Source organism: Jaculus jaculus, chromosome 13 (assembly GCF_020740685.1).
Source record: "Jaculus jaculus isolate mJacJac1 chromosome 13, mJacJac1.mat.Y.cur, whole genome shotgun sequence".
Taxonomy (NCBI): Eukaryota; Metazoa; Chordata; class Mammalia; order Rodentia; family Dipodidae; genus Jaculus; species Jaculus jaculus.
The window spans coordinates 43,345,135-43,353,817 of NC_059114.1; the positions used below are offsets into that span (position 1 = coordinate 43,345,135).

Sequence of the window (8,683 nt, forward strand, 5' to 3'; positions counted from 1 at the left end):
GATGAAGCTCTTCCTCATCCCTCTCTCTGCAGAGCGGCTCCAGCTGCCATTCTGAGCTCTGGGGCGGATCCACAGCCACCTGGAGCATTCCAATCACCGGCTCCCAGAGCAAATTTCCACAGAAGCCCTCTGATTGGCAGGTTTGAGTCCTAGGTCCAGCACCATGGCAACAAGGAAGACAGTCAAGCCTGAGATCATGAAGGCTGTCACCTAGAAAAGAGGGATTATTGTACCCCAAGAAGTAAATCCAAGCGCCAACTCCTGACTGTAGATGAACTCTGCCCAAAAACAAACAATGCAGGCCACATGGTTTTGTAAATTTTCTGGTACATGCTTCCCTGGCAGGGGAGGTCCCATGATCAAGAAGGTAGTCTTCCCAAGGCAAGACACATCTGTTGCACCAAGGATGTACTGACCCCTGTGATTTCCCCAAATGCCAGATACATGACTACATAATTTGTGGTGGCAGAGGATGACATGGATGCTGTCAAAAAAAAATTTTTTTCCAGGCCAGAGAGATGGCTCAGTGGTTAAGATGCATGCGTGCAAAGCCCAATGACCTGGGTTCAATTTCCCAGTACCAACATAAAAACCAGATGCACAAAGTAGTGCATGCATCTGGAGTTCATTTGCATCAGCTAGAGGCCCTGGCGTGCCCATTCTCTGTCTCCTTTGCAAATAAAATAGAGTACTTTTAAAAACAAAATAAATTTTCCAGTACAAAGAAACAGGTGAGGGATCAGTTTTAATGATTTATTAAACTCAACATGCACTCAATTAAACATGAGATATTTTAGTGGGTTTTGGGAGTACTGGTCTGGAAAGGGACAGGGTCTTCCTGTATTGCCCAGCTTGACCTTCAACTCACGATCCTCTTGCCTTAGCCTCCTGAGAAGCTAAGAGTGACAGGCATGCACAACCATGCCAGCTCCAAAAACAAGATATTTTGCATTTTTCCCTATATACTTTAAAATAAATGTGTGTTTCATATATGCCCATGTCTCAGTTTGAACTAGCCACATATATGTCGAATGCTCAGTAGCTACATATGGCAGGTGGCTGCCGTAGTGGAGGTCGGGTGTAGACATCTTGGCTGAGGGCTGCTTGCTGTTGTCCCTGTGTGCCTCACAGCCCCCAGCCGCAGTGACCAAGCACAGCAGTGCTCTTGCCTCACGCAGTTGTCATTCTGCGTGTCTGCTCTTGGGCTCAGCTAAATGTGCAGATTAATCATCGTTGGCTTTCGCTCCGCACACAGCAGAAGCACATTCGTTGCCAAATTGCAATTACAGAGTTCTTTCTTTGATGGACTCTGAGTTAATGTCTTTGTGTTTCCCTTATTCCAGAAGTGAAATGAAAGCCACACGCACAAGGCTCCCACAAACCCGCAGCTCCATCAGCAAGTCGTTCAGGCTTGGAGGGAAGGTTGTTAGACTGGTTTTATACGGAGGCCATAAGCATTAGGAAAACAGATAAATGTCAAACTGCTAGTTGCTCAGCTGCACCTCAGCTTTGCTTCCCAAAAGTAATAACTAGATTTCTCCAAAGAATGTCTGCCTTCTCTTCAATTTGCCATATCCAGATAAATAGGTTCTAAGAGACATACTCCTTTCTTGTATGGGAGAAAGAAAAAAACACACGTGCTCTCTCTCTCTCTCTCTCTCTATGTATATGTGTAGGTGTATGTATGCATGCATGCGTGCATGTATATACAAAGCTGGGTGTGGTGTTACATGCCAGTAATCCCAGCACTTGGGAAGCAGAAGCAGGAGGATCATGAATTCAAGGTCAGTCTCAGCTGCATAATGTGTTCCAGACCAGCCTGGGCTGCATAAGACCCTCTTTCCAAATATGTGTGTGTCTGTATATTTCTCCTAAGTGTGGCAGCATAGACGTAATTCAAGACAGATCTGTCCATCTCATTTTGAGAGTGTGGTTTATATTGTGGCTATAGATTTTTTTTTCTATTGCAAAGACCAGTAACTGGTTTATTTTCTCTTCTTTTTCCTTTTGGAGTCAAATTGCAACAGGTGCCTAATAATATGATAGCTACTATACATTGAGCACTTAAAATATTTATTTATTTATTTATTTATTTATTTGCAAGCAGAAAGAGAAATAGAAGAGAGACAGACAGAAAGAATGGGTACATGACAGGGCTTCCAGCCACCGCAAACAAATTCCAGATGCATGCACCACTTTGTGCATCTGGCTTTACATGGGTACTGGGGAATCAAGCCCTGGGTTGTTTGGCTTTTCAGGCAAGTGCCTTAGCCACTAAGCCATTTCTCCAGCTCTTGAGCACCTCCCGTTTTTTTTAGATAGGGTGTCATGTACCCCAGGGGTCCTGAACTCACAATATAGCTAAAGATGACCTTTACCTTCCTCATCCTCCTGCCTCTACCTCCAGAGTGCTGGGATCATAGGTGTGCATCACAGCACCTGGTTTTGTGTGGTACTAGGGATTGAACCCGGGGTTTCCTGCATAGCTAACCAAACACTTTACTCACTTAGCTACATTCCCAGACCCCATTGAGCACTTGCTATATGCCAGCATGGTGCCAAGTGCTAATGATATTATGTCACTTAAGTCTTATCAATGCCTATGATGACTATTATTAACATACCCATTTGGCAAAGAAGAAAACTGAGGTAAGAATGAAAACTAGGCTGAAAGTCACAAGACTTGCCTGACTCCAAAGCCTCACTTGGTGAAGTCTGCAGGCAATTTGGGATCATTTCTGAAATATAAGTCCACCACGTCTTATCAGAATTTCTACCAGAAGGCCTTAAGAGTGGAGGTTTCAGGGCATCTGACAAGATAGGATAGAGTGAATGAGGCCACTAACAAGCAGGACTTGGAGGCAGAAAGATGGGGCTCCTCTTGTGTCCGAAAAATAAAGACAAATGTTTAAGGTCCTGGGCAGGGGAGGCAGTGGATCAATCCTGGCACAGATGGGCTGGATTCCAGTTCATTGTACACGACCTCTGACCTCACTGAGTGGCCTTGAACAAGCCCTTGGCTCCTAGAACTGTGGAGATAATGGCTTTGCCAGGTCTCCCTGAGGGCCTATTTGGAATAACTAGTTAATGGTTATACACTAGTTTGATTAGGCAAAAGGTCCGATAAAATCTCTTCATTGGTCTTGTCAGCATAGATTTTAGCATTTGCGGATTGTAATTGGTGAAGAAAGATGAAGCCGTCCCCTGTTTTGTTGTTTTACTGGAGTCATTTGGCAGTACTAGCTCAGAAAAGAAAATAAAAGCATGCCCATTCATTAACCAACTTGATTGTGAGACCAACCACTATTACTAATCCTTAGAACCTAAATATGATATTGCTAGGCTCAGGAAGAGGGTAGGCATTAAATAAATATCTGTTGAGTGACTAAATGCAAGAATTTAATGCTGCCCAGTAGTGGTGGTGCATGCCTTTAATCCCAGCACTGGGGAGGCTGAGGTAAAAGGATCCCTGTGAGTTTGAGGCCAGCCTAAAGCTACATGAGTTCCAGGTCAGTTGGGCTAGAATGCCTGGGCTGGGGGGATGAAGAAAAAAAAAAAAAGAATTTAGTGCTTGCTCAAATGCTTGGTAAATACCAGGCAGTGGATTACAAATTTTAGACTTTAAAAAAGCTATTTGAGCCAGGCTTGGTGGTGCACGCCTTTAATCCCAGCACTTGGGAGGCAGAGGTAGGAGGATAGCTGTGAGTTTGAGGCCACCCTGAGACTACATAGTGAATTCCAGGTCAGCCAGGCCTAGAGTGGGACCCTACCTCAAAAAAACAAACAAAATGCTATCTGTCTGATGTCACTATTTGGCCTAGAGACTGAGGATGTTCTCATAGACTCTAAATGTAGGTCCCTCTACTGCCAGTGTACAAGGAGTAGTAAGGCCTTCCAAACTAACCCAATAATCATGCCTGTAGCCAATATCCAGCTGTTCCTCACAGCAGAGGGATTAAAGCTCCAGCAACTGATCTCTTGATGACCCTGGAAGTTAGAAAGCTTCACTAGCTACAAACAAGATAAATAACAGAATTTCAGAGTTACTTTTATAATAAATATGAATAGAAAGTATGTTGAATATTTTCATCTTTAATTAATTAATTAATTTATTTATTTATTTGAGAGCAACAGACACAGAGAGAAAGACAGAGGGAGAGAGAGAGAATGGGCGCGCCAGGGCTTCCAGCCACTGCAAACGAACTCCAGACGCGTGCGTCCCCTTGTGCATCTGGCTAATGTGGGACCTGGGGAACTGAGCCTCAAACCGGGGTCCATAGGCTTCATAGGCGAGCGCTTAACCGCTAAGCCATCTCTCCAGCCCTATTTTCATCTTTAAAGAACCACATCTACTGAAGTTTCCACAAGCAAGAGTCAGTAAATTCCTAGTTCAAAATCAAATTCGTATCTCAGTCACATTCTCCCCAACCCTTAACTTGTTTGAGAATAATATGGATGCTGTAGATTTCCACAGAAATCACCTGGCAATTGTCCAGCTGGTTTCAAAACTGGCTGGACCCTGTTAATTATTTAATGCTCTATCCTCAGATGAGATAATACAAAGTCATTTTGAGGCTACTGTATTCTCTCATGCCATGATTCATCCTTCCATCCATCCATCTATTTTTCTATTCTTGCAGTTAAATAAATGGAGGGCCTAGCATATGTCAGGTATTACTCTAGACATGGGCAAAGCACAAAGCAAGAAGTAAACAAAGGTCATGTGCCCTCCTAAGACTGATAGCTCCTTTCAACTCGCAGCCAACAGAACCAGCAGGGCTGAGTGTGCTTAGTAGCTTGATAAAATAAAAGAGCCTTGGAGACTGCTGCTCAGATTTGCCTATGCCAAGTCACTCTTTCAGCAAATATTTACCAAGTAATTACTGGGGTACTTTGGATCAACATCAAGATTGGGTATCATGTCTTCACTTTCTAGAAATGTAGAGGAGGGCTGAAGAAATGGCTTAGCAGTTAAGATGCTTGTCTGCCAATCCCAGGGTCCCAGGTTTGATTCTCCACATCCTATGTAAGCTAGATGCACATGGTGGCACATACGTCTGGAGTTCATTAGCAGTGGCTGAAAGGCCCTGGCACGCCCATTCTCTCTCTCTCTCTGCCTCTTTATCTCTCTCCAATAAATAAATAAATTAAATATATTTAGAAATGTAGAGGAAGAGGATGATCATGGTGGCAAATGCCTAGAATCCCAGCACTCAGGAGGCAGAAGCAGGAGATCTGCTCCAAGTTCAAAGATAGCCTAGTCTATGTAGAAAAAAGTGGGGAATGCATTTGGAGTTTGTTTGCAGCAGGAAGAAGTCCTGGCATGCCCATGTTTATTCTTTCTTTTTTCTCTCCCTCCCTCCTCACAAATAAATTAAAAAAAAATTTTAAGTTAAAGACAGGACTGGAGATATGGCTTAATGGTTACTGCACTTGGTGCAAAGCTAAAGGACCTGGGTTTGATTCCCCAGGACCCACAAAAGCCAGAGGAACAATGTGGCACATGCATCTGGAGTTTGTTTGCAGCATGGCTGGAGGCCCTGGCGTGCCCATTCTCTCAATCTGCATCTCTGTCTATCTATATGCCTCTCTCTCTCAAATAAATAAAAATAAAAGTTAAAGAGGTTGCAGGGGGATACTGGGAGTAGAGGGGCATAAGGAGGAAGAGGGATAGGTAGAGGAGGGGAAAGGAAAGGTCAACCAAAACTCAATACATGATTAAAATGCATTTTATGGAAGCCAGGCATGGTGGTGCACACCTTTAATCCCAGCACTCGGGAGGCAGAGGTAGGAGGATCACCGTGAGTTTGAGGCCACCCTGAGACTACATAGTGAATTCCAGGTCAGCCTGGGCCAGAGTGAGACCCTATCTCAAAAAACAAAAACAAAAAAGCATTTTATGGGCTGTCCTAATGGCTTAGTGGTTAAGACACTTGCCTGCAAGGCCAAAGGTCCCAGGTTCAATTCCCCAGGACGCACATAAGCCAGATGCACAAGATGGTGCATGCATCTGGAATTGGTTTACAGCAGCTGAAGGCCCTGGTGTGCCCATTCTCTCTCTCTCTCCAATAAATAAAATAAAAAAATTTAAATGCATTTTATAGTTAAAAAAGGATAAAAGCAGAAAAGAAGGTAGGGATAGAGGGAGGAAAGAAGGAAAATAAAAGCGAGAAAATAAAAAGAAGAAAGAAATGAAGGAAAAAACCTTCTCCTGCCACCCTGCAGAGATCCATAGCAGACCACTCTCTCCACCCCTATCAACTTATAAAAACAGATTAACAATGAACAAAATGAACAGAAGTTATTCTGCATGCCCACTGTGCATATCTATGTGGGGAGTGTACCCTAGAACCTAGGTTCATAGAGCACCTTAGCAAAAGCAAAGAAGTTTTAGAAAAGTGACAAGACAGGTAAATGATTTTGATGTTGCAGAGTAGCAAAGAATGGGAATTCACTATACATGGGGAACTGAGGAAAGAGAAAGGCTGGTTAGTGGGGTTTATTACATGCACTCGACTGCTGCCTTTCTAGACTAAGGCTTGTGAATTTGAGGCCATTCTCAGCTGCTCAGTGAGACCCTCTTTCAGAAAAACCAACAATAACAAAACCTATACAGCATTAAGTGGTATGAATAAGCAGATGCTGTAAAATTAGAGAAGAAAATTTAGCTTCCTAGAGGAAATACGTGGGACTTCAAAGGATATAAAGTTGGGCGTGGTAGCTCACACAGGTAATCCCAGCACTTAGAAGGCTGAGGCCAAAGGCTTGTCCTGAGGTACAGGCCAGCTCAGGCTACAGTGTGAGACCCTATCGCACACATGCCAATGTTATTTTCAAATACGTATGATGGTAAAATAAGTACATGAAAGGAAAACCTGCAAATGAACTTCATGTATCCAAGCAGAATTTTGGAGTACCTATTGTCCTCAATTCAACTGTACACTCATGGTCAACCTACAACAAAATACCAGAGTCGAAAATCAGTTTTATCTCACATGCTCACCATGGAACAAGCAACCAGGAGTCTTGTGTTGCTAATAATGATGAGGCTTTGCTAAGGTTCAGTAGAAAAGGGCCTGTGATGATCAGCGATGTCTGCCACAGGCCTGGAATTCAACAGTTGATCTATGTGCCATCCCTGTGTTAAGACCAGATATCTAAATTGCCTGGAGAGAAATGGGCTGTAAAACAGTGGTTTTGAAACTAAGTTAGCAGCAGAAGCATTTGTTCATGTGACATTCTACTCAGATTCCAGTCTACTACAAAGCAGGGCTGTCCTCATTGGAGCAGGAGCTGAGCCATCATTAATGCACCGCGCTCCTCACTCACCACAGGACACTCAGCATTGCTGCTTTCCATGTGACGAGGACAGCATATGATCATTTGTTCATACTAAAGTCCATTAAAGGGATAGCTATCGCTATTTTACAGATCTAGAAATGGATGGAGGTCTGCAGAGGCTGTGACAAACCTCAGGTTCATGAGAGAAGGTAGTGAACTAGGAGCCAGATGTCCTCCCTCTTCCTCCGGCTCTGACACCACTGGCCTTAATCTCTGCAGTTCCATGGAGCTTGCTATCTGGCTGAACAGGTCACTTCCAAAGAAGAGAGCTAAATTTGGGTTGAAATTATTACAAGGAGAAAGGCCGGGGTGGGGGGGGGTCCTACTCTTTATGAAATTTTGTGTCATCAACTTCACCCACATAGCATTTCCAACAAGATCCTTTGTCATTGACATACTGGAGGGTCACAGTCCTGAGCAGCCTCCAGTAGAATTTCCTTGTCACTTTATGCCTGTGGTAGTTTGATTCAGGTGTCCTCATAAACTTAGGTGGGCTGGATGCTAGGCTCCCCAGCTGATGGCAATTGGAAATTAAAGCCTCCTGGAGATTGTGTATTGTTGGGGGTGGGCTTATGGGTGTTATAGCCAATGTCCCCTTGACAATGTTTGGCACATACTCCTGTTACTATTGTCCACCTTATATTGGCCAGGGGGTGATGTCCACCTTCTGCTCATGCCATTGTTTTCCCTGCCATCATGGAGCTTCCCCTTGGGCCTGTAAGCCAAAATAAACCCTTTTTTCCCAAAAGCTGCTCTTGGTTGGGTGATTTCTACCAGCAATGAGAACCTGACTGCAAGATCAGGGCTGGGGAGATGGCTCAGTAGTTAAGAGACTTGCTACTTAAGCCTGAGGGTCTGAGAGGGCCTGAGACCCCTGAAGGAGCCCAGAGCCCAAGTAAAAAACTGGGTGTGGCCAAGCACATCTGTAACTTCTGTCTACTGTGAAGCTGAGACCAGAGAATTGTTGGAGCTTGCTGACCATAAACAGCAGCTCCAGGCTGATTAAAAGATCTTGTCTTAAAGGTATACATGGCTGAGAAATAGAGAAGGGCATGTAAAGTTCTCCTCTGGCCTCCACATGGCCCATGCACCTGTATTTATACATGCATATATAACCATGCATCATACATTATACCACACACATTCTACTGTTGTGGGAAACTTTTCCCCTGGGGAGATTTGGACATACGTCTTCACCCCAAATAGGGCTCAGATGGTAGACCATAGTATGATTACACCAATACCAGTTCAATGAGCCAATGAGCTGATTAGGGTCACTTACAGAGTATAAAGAGGGGTTACCTATAGGAACATGGGGCCCCCAAAGCAGCCACTCTGATGG

General features: G+C 44.0%; 1 non-coding gene across 1 annotated transcript; it reads left to right on the plus strand.

The window, feature by feature from the left end:
• The first annotated feature begins 330 nt into the window (after nucleotides 1–330).
• On the plus strand, nucleotides 331–488 carry LOC123454421. Its single transcript, XR_006633380.1, has one exon. It is a non-coding gene; the product is annotated as a U1 spliceosomal RNA (small nuclear RNA).
• The last annotated feature ends 8,195 nt before the right edge of the window (nucleotides 489–8,683 follow it).